The sequence below is a fragment of the Leopardus geoffroyi genome, chromosome D4, assembly GCF_018350155.1.
Source record: "Leopardus geoffroyi isolate Oge1 chromosome D4, O.geoffroyi_Oge1_pat1.0, whole genome shotgun sequence".
Taxonomy (NCBI): Eukaryota; Metazoa; Chordata; class Mammalia; order Carnivora; family Felidae; genus Leopardus; species Leopardus geoffroyi.
This window is the reverse complement of record NC_059342.1, coordinates 47,875,947-47,884,900: the sequence shown is the minus strand read 5'-3', so window position 1 is coordinate 47,884,900 and position 8,954 is coordinate 47,875,947.

Genomic DNA, 8,954 nt, shown 5'->3' with positions numbered 1-8,954 from the left:
AAAAAAGAAAGTTCAATAAGGGATTCAAAATAGGTAGGAAAGTTGAATTCTAAGATTGCTTCCCACTCTGTATTATCAGTCTATATTTATATTGTTCTTGCTTCTGTGGGCTATTTATAAAGTGAATAATCAATGTCTAATTTACTTGTTAGCAATTCATAAGTTCATATAAAGTCTGCAAACACTGTAAGTGTCGTTATACTCACAATAATTGAAAATGTCATACTAGCTACTGACTAATGATTCCTGTAAACTGTTTCAAGCTATTTTCTTTATAAGATGTTCTTGGAAGGACCACATAACTTGGCTAACATTTGCCTTAACAAAATGTCTCATAGGTAACGGGTTGCAAAGTTCTATAATGACTATACTGAAGAGATTAAAATGATCAATTTTATTTTTATAGTCAGACAAGTGACTCAAGATTAATATTAATAGCAAATTTCTCTAGAAAAAAAAAGTGTAATCATGGGTACAAGAAGCCCAGACATTTTATATGGACACTTTCAATTTTAAATTATTTTATACATGAAATCAAGTGTCCATGTGAAACCTAAATATTCACATACACATTGCATAATGGTATCACAGAATTCAACATCTCTAACTTTAAGAATTAGTGTTGGTAACAGTCACCAACCATTTTGTGAAAATGATTTCTGTTTCTTCTGCTCAGTTCATACAAAAATTAAATTTACGACATTATGTATTTTGTTGGCAAATTGAATAGCTTAGTATTTGATCCCAATATCTTGGAGGAGAACCTCTTTGTAAGTAATAGTGGTCCTGCCAGAGTTTTCCCAATCTAACCATATCCCCAAGATCTGCCAAGTTCTAAGTGTAGTAGAATAAACACAGACACACTTTCATGGAGAGAATGTGCCAGTTTTTAATCATCCCTTTAATCACCTCCAACATCTGCCAGCTTTTCTCTTTCTGAAAAGTGCTGCCACTTTTAGCATAACCCCCAAGAGGCAGGTGCAATATACAAAAAGCATGGTGTGGTGCTTTCCAATTGAGTCCCTCTTGGCTTTCAATTGAATGATGTCCCAGCCTGGTTTGGCGGAGATCAGATGGAGAACTCCCCTCCTCCAACAATCAGTTTGACAACACCACAGGACTACTAAGTCCTAAGGCTTTCTAGCAGTCCTTGAAATAATATTTTTTTTAATCTGAAGAGGAGGTTCAGAATTCAAAAGGATAAAAATGGCATGAACTAGGTGGACACTAATATATACATGAGCAAAAATAAACAAATTGCAGGAACTATATAAGATTCATTAACAAATCAGATGTCTACATTTCAAACAGCAATTCTGATTGCAAATTAACTGGGTAAGATGAAGTATTGGAGACAGTTTACAAATCAGATAGATTCAAAGAGTGCTCCTACTGGGGCTTGGCTTAGAATAAATCCTGCCTGAGTACCCTGAAATTCTGAGTTTAAATAATCAATTACTATTGATTTTTCACTTTTGTTCTGCCAACATTTGGTTATTCCCTGGGTCACATAGCCTTGCCATTTGAGCCAAAGTCAATAAAGAATTTATTCATTCATTAGAATCTGTAGAGGTAGAATGTAATGCTGAAAAATTACATTTCAGATTTTCTACAGTAAATATCCAACATTTTGTGTGGGATTTTAATGTCTATGACAAATCTGTGTTAAAGGATAGCAGCAACATAAACTTATGCCTTGTGAGGGACTAGTTTTGATGACTTAAATTGCTTTACTGCAGGAAAAAAGTAACTTTAAAAGAATCTAACAGTAATGTTTTGGACCTTGTAGCAGGACTGAATATTAATTTGCTCAATATATTAATAATCATGAAGTACTGTACTATTTTCTTTACATTTCTTGGAAGTATGAGATGCAAATAGAGTATTATGGCCTGATCTCAATTGGCCAATTTTGTTTCAATAATAAGTTGTTGGTAAGCACAGGGAAGTCAAGGTTTATGTAGTAATATCAAAGTATAATGGCTCCCAGTTTGTCTAATCTTTATAGCTAGCGCCTGTGAAAACATCTCGATTAACTACAAAAAGTTTATTTGGTTCCTACTTATTACACTAACTCTAAGTATTCTCTTTAATTTGTATGCAAAAAGACCAAGATGCCTTGCAGTGCTCTTCATTAGGTGGGAAGCTCTAACAATCACTCCCAACAATATCAAATGGTTTTTTTGTTTTGTTTTGTTTTCAGAGAGAAAGAACACAAGCAGGGGAGGGGCACAGAGAGGGAGAGAAAGAGAATTCCAAGCAGGCTCCACACTGTCAGGAATGTGAGATCATGATCTGAGAGATCATGACCTGAGTGGAAACCAAGATCAGATATTTAACCGACCAAGCCACCCAGTATGGGTGCTTTTTTTAAGTATATAAAAATGGTAAACATTGCTCAGAATATTTTGATAAATTAATAAGGCTCTATTTTATCATATCATTTAGCAATTATTTTCTAAGATATTATAACATTTCCTTTTAGAATCGTTTGTCTATTTTTTACCTGTAAACCTCTTCCAGGGTAACAGTTGGTGTACAATCTTAACCACTTCCTTCCATGATTCAATATGCAAAGCTCTCAAATCTATGACTATGGAAACTTCCTGGATCTTGTTTTTAAAGTTTATTTAATTATTTTTTAGTAATCTTTACACCTAACCTGGGACTTGAACTCATGACCCTGAGATCAAGAGTCACTTGTTCTTCTGACTGAGCCAGCCAGGCAACCCCCACTTCCTACATCTTCTATAGCTTTTCTGATATTGTACAGCCTTCATGTAGTGCTTTTACATTTACAGAAATTTTCTCATCAATTTTCCATTCTTTTTTTTTTTTAATATAATTTATTGTCAACAGTGTGCTCTTGGCATCAGCAGTAGATTCCCATGATTCATTGCTTTCATACAACACCTATCCTCACATGAAGCATTTCCTTATTTTACTACTAAGGAAACAGGTACCAAAAGATTAAGTGAGGGGCGCCTGGGTGGGTCAGTCGGTTAAGCTTCCAACTTTAGCTCAGGTCATGATCTCACAGTTATGAGTTCAAGCCCCGCATTGGGCTCTTACTGTCAACACAGAACCTGCTTCAGATCCTCTGTCTCCCTCTCTCTCTGCCCCTCCCCTGCTCATACTCTCTCAAAATAAATAAATTAATCTTAAAAAAAAGATTAAGTGAAACCAAGATGTAAAAACACTACTTACAGAATTCAGATTAGAACTCATCACTCACAGTTTCCATTTGTCCTGCTCAAATTAAACTTTAAGGATAATTGTTTCTACAAAGTCATTAGTTTTAAACAATGTTCCACAAATTCAGTGATGTTTCAGCTACACAATCTCAATCTGGGACAATGAAGATAAGTGCCACTATCTTTTAAAAGTTAACTTATAGGGGCACCTGGGTGGCTCAGTCGGTTGAGTGTCAGACTCTTGGTTTTGGCTCAGGTCATGATTTCATGGTCATGCCATCAGGCTCCACCCTGGGTATGGAGCCTGCTTGGGATTCTCTCCCTCCCTGTTCCTCTCCCCCTCCCCTGATCCCTCTCTTTCTCTCTCTCTCAAAAAAAAAAAAAAAATTGACTTATAAACATTAATTTATAAAATTAACAAAATACTAGATCATTTGAATAAGATCTTCTCTCAAATAAACTAATACATTAATGTAAAATTTACTAGTCCAAAAAGGACTGTCTTACATTTCCATCATAAGTTCTTAAAATAATTTTAAGTATGGGAGGAAGGTTAAGTCTTGAAGAAAATACATAAAACAAATATTTGCCTTAGGTTTCTTCTTATTAGCAACCATTAGAAACCCACAGGGGGATCTTCCAAATCCCTATCCCATCATCCAAACAATTCTTTAGATTCTTATGGATTTTTGTTCTTTTTCATGTCAAATAATTCATTCCTATATTAAGACTGACATTTTGAATCATAAGATATTTTTACCAAATAAAAAATTAAATGATTGAATATCTCAACATTTTCATTTTACAAATATAAAATGTAGATTTCAAAGATAGATTCAACAGTGGTTTTTGTGACTCTAAATGATATTTTCTTTCTGCTTTTTCAAAACAGGAAAAAAAAAATTAAGTGAGGGTTTGTATGGCATACAAGTGAACACAATTAAGGAAACCCTCATTGTTGTCTTCTGAATAGACTTGTCACATTACTATTCACAGCTTTGTCTAGTGACAGTGGAATATCAAAAAGATACTGAATAATATAGCAAAAATCTATTGTGCCACTGAGATCTAATCTTTGTCTGAATGTAATTGCCTTATTAAAAGATTTGCAAGCTTACTCTTTCTGTGATTCTAAAATAAGCCAAGAAAAACCATGCTGTAAAACTGCAACTGTAGTCTCTATGATATGACAACAGCATGTAAGTCAAACTGAAAATTAAACCCCGTTCCGTGGTTCCCCAGCAATGGCATGGATACTTCTAGTCCTGCAATTATCCCTGGTGGTATGAATGGCATTTGGAAGACTTTCTTCCCATGAACTTAGCTAAGAGTGCCTGAGGAACTGCTTATGTAAATATGAATATCTCATTTAGATTGTAATTTATGTTCCGGGCAGTGTCTGCTTCTTAGTACCTGTTCATTATAGCTAATAGATTCAGGATAAGCTCCTTTGTCTTTTTTCCCCACCCCCTTCGTCGAAACACTTTGCTCTAAGCCTTCCTAGGGGGAGAACAGTTTCACTGTTCAGTGGAAATAGATAAGTAATTGCACATACTGATGCCAATACCCTTACAAATTGTCAGCTTTAGTAAATAGTGTAAGTGGATGAATCTTCTTCATTTTTGTTTTGCCCTTCAGCCTATTCCTTTGTTATATATTGTAATGTTATACTTTTATGATTTTGTGAAAGGCATTGCTTCCCACCTGCCCCCACTCTCTTCACTCAGATACAATAATAAGACATAATACAAGCTCCACAGTAATAACAGCATTAATTCACTTCGATTATGGCCTCAAGTCCTTATTCTTAATAGAGAAATGAACAACAACCAATTTCATTCTCCTATAATATAACTATCTCATTTAGGAAACAGTAGCCACTTTAACACAACCCTTTCAGTAAGAGATTGGGCAGGAAAAGGGGGCAAGAGCTGTTGATAGATGTATGTGCATTTGTGCAATGTGTAAGCCAGAAGAATTTTTTGTTTTTCATCCAGCCTTGATGGGTTTTTGCTATATATTCAATATGTATAAAATATGAACATATGTAAATTAGAGTTTTTCTTCAATATTCTCTTTGCGCTTCATTAGAATAAGAGTCATCTGTTCACATAATTGTGAACTTAAAACCACTTGTTTGCCAAAATGAAAGTATAAAGTTAAGTCTACTCAGAAACTATGATTCATCGCTATGATCACCATGAAACATCAATTTAACACTGAAAACTATATTTGCGATCATCTTTAAAACACAAATATTTGACATAACTATATAAATGGAATTCATTCCATGACCGTATTAACAAAATTCCAAGAAGAGAGGCTTATTTGTAATAGTAAGCTTCTCCTTACAAAATCAAAATTTTGGTTAGCTCTTATGGAAATTAGGGCAACATAACAATTATTAAAAGAACACTTTTTTTTTCAAATTATAGGTGCAAGAATTAAGAACACCCAAATATATTTGCACATAATTTTCATGGGCTCATTGACCTATGCCTTCACCTCTAAATCGTAATAATTCAAACATAATTATTGTTTCCTAATAGAAGGCCATTTCTTGAATGTTTTTCACTTCCTTTTTCCTTAAATCCTCACTGGATCTTCTGTTTAGAGTTTATATGGGAAGTTAGAAGACAGACACAGAAAATTAACATATATTAACAGTCTTATCATAAGTGAATGTCCAACTATTAGTGTTCTTGAAGAGGAATGAGGTAAATAAATGTTGCCTTACAGTAAGATTAATCCAAGTCTGTCGAGTATACAATATACAATTGTCCAGCTGAAGCAAAATTAATATGTCAAAACATTGGGCTTCTCACTTTATGCAATTCTGGCAAAACCATTTGTTCCTGCTCTTTCCAAAACCTCTTAGATTTGCAAGAATATAAGCAAAGAGGAATGTCCACCCACTGTATCCCATCAGCAAATTAATCAAATTAAACACCCATTATCCTAGGGTATCTAAACTTAGATGGACAATTCTGAGTGTAAAAGAGGGAGCTAGGAAATATTATACCCAGACGGGAGATATTGAATACTCATTTGCTTCTCACCAGACATGAATTTTTGTTCAGTTTCATAGATTCCTTACAATCAAGATCAGTTACATTAAAATTTTATTTGAAGACAATGACTTGAAGTAGATGTGCATGCTTCTTAAAATTAGATCATTAAAATACATCCAGTACAATCTCATGAACATCCATTACAAATTTTGCATTTGTTGATATCAGTTGGTGATATGTTTTCTACATGTTTTGCTTTTAGTTTTACCTAACACAATAAAAGTTAGGCTCAATGTCCATAGAATTTGTGCAAAAGATACAAAATGCCTAACATCTCCATACAATATTTAGATTATTTTAAAAACCATTTATGAATCTAGCCATAATTTTTGGCTATAAAGAACTGGAAGATATATTTGTGGACATAACTTTAATGTAAGTATTTTTGGGAAATAATATTTCCGTCACTATAATATGATATTATGATGTCCTAAATCTTTATTTTAAATTGGAAGATAATCCACTGAACATTTTCATTATTGTCACAGCCAATATGACAATAGTTATCCCACTGAAAAACTCTAATTCTCGTCCAATGTATTTAATTTTTTTTTTTTCAACGTTTATTTATTTTTGGGACAGAGAGAGACAGAGCATGAACGGGGGAGGGGCAGAGAGAGAGGGAGACACAGAATCGGAAACATGCTCCAGGCTCCGAGCCATCAGCCCAGAGCCTGACGCGGGGCTCGAACTCACGGACCGCGAGATCGTGACCTGGCTGAAGTCGGACGCTTAACCGACTGTGCCACCCAGGCGCCCCTCGTCCAATGTATTTAATGTATTGATGCCAAATGTAGATTTTTTATTAGTATTTCTTTGAAATGTAAACTACTAACTTATAAGTCCAATAACTAGTGTATTCTTCTTTGAAATTCGTGAGACACAATTTTTATACTGCATTTATATTATACCATGGCTCACATTTACTTGTGTTTTATCAGAAACAAGTTTTTTGAATTATATGCTCATATGGTCTATAATGCAGTGACAATACAATCACAGAAAAACTACTATTCAACTTTAAGCTTACCATAGGCATTAAATATTCTCTGACAAATCTTATAATGCGTGTTGGTGCTGTCATAGAAATATCTAATAACTCATCTTGAGAAATCAATTTGGATTAAAAATGAATACCACGTACACATTTCTTAATTAACCTCTTGATACTTTCAACAATATTTTCACCTTTATGGTATTTTAAATGAAAGCTATGTATAGACTTCTACTAAAATAATTTTTACTACAACTTTTTGTTTTATTTTGTCTTATAGTTCATTATAAAATTAACACATAACTATTAAAATCTGTAAAACAGAGCAAAACAAAATGAATAAAATACATCCATTATCCCAACATCTAAAGACATTTCTTATTACCCTTTGGTAATTTTCCTTACTGTCTTTATTCCATAGAATTTTTTTGTTTCTAATTCGTATAAAACAGTGTATCCTGAATTGTACATTTAACATTATACAATATTTCTTATAGTCATATAAACTATTCATGAATGTCAATTTGAATGACATTGTGAGAATTACATGAGATAAGGCATCAATAAAATCTAGTAGAGCTCATGATACATAGTAACTATGTGTCAGAGTATGTCAGCTACCATCTCAACACTATATTTATTATTGTATAATATCCAACCATAAGGCTTTACCGTAATATACACGACCACCTAATTATTAAAAGATATTTAAATTCCGTATATTTTTAGCCTTGTAAATAATTCTGGATTTGACATATTTTATACAAATAGCTGTTCCCACATTTTATATTATTTTCTTAGGACAGATTTCCAGAATGGAATTACTGAATAAAATAGGACACCCATTGTCAATGGCTTTTAATCTACATCACCAAATGTTTTGCAGAGGGTTTTGCTAACTTCTACTCCCGCTAGCAATGTGTAAGGTTGGCCCTCTCACGGCACCCTTACTGATATTCAATATTCTCTTTTTTTTTTTTTCATGATACACACTCATCAAAGTTAATCATGTCCCTTACTATATCTGTCTCTAATACCATATCATATTTTTATAATTTTTGATGAGTGACATAATTTAAGAGTAACAGAAAAGGCATAACAATAAAACAAAGAATTCTCCAATACCCTTTACCAGATTCCCTAAATGTTAGCATTTAATCACTTTTGGTTCATTCTTTTTTCTTTCTCTCTCTGTCTATATGGATAGAATTATTTTCTGAAATGTGTAAGTTGTATAAATGACACTTACTTACCTTTAAATAATTATTTTTATGTGAGCACAGTACAATTATCAATATCAGTAAATTAACACTGACACAATAATAATGTCTAATCAACAGATTAGACTTTTACCTAAGCATTTGTGCTATCTTAAGATCGGTTTCTTTTTTGTGGTTTTTTCCTAGACTATAGGTCACCTTAACCTGTTTTTTGCATGGCTAGAAAATTTGTACACTAGACACTGTGGATAACACATTGTGGACACTGAATTTTGTTATCTTCATTTGAGAATATATTTGATTTTATTCTAGCGTAAAAGTTAACTTGGTCGGACTCAAATTCCAAACTGTCTTCCTTATGGTAAGCACCAGCCGAAATCTTTGCTCCCCTATTTAGCTTTTCTGATTTGATATCCACCAGATGCCTAGAGTTTTCCTCATGAATGCCCAGTTCAGGGATTAACCAAAGATTTGA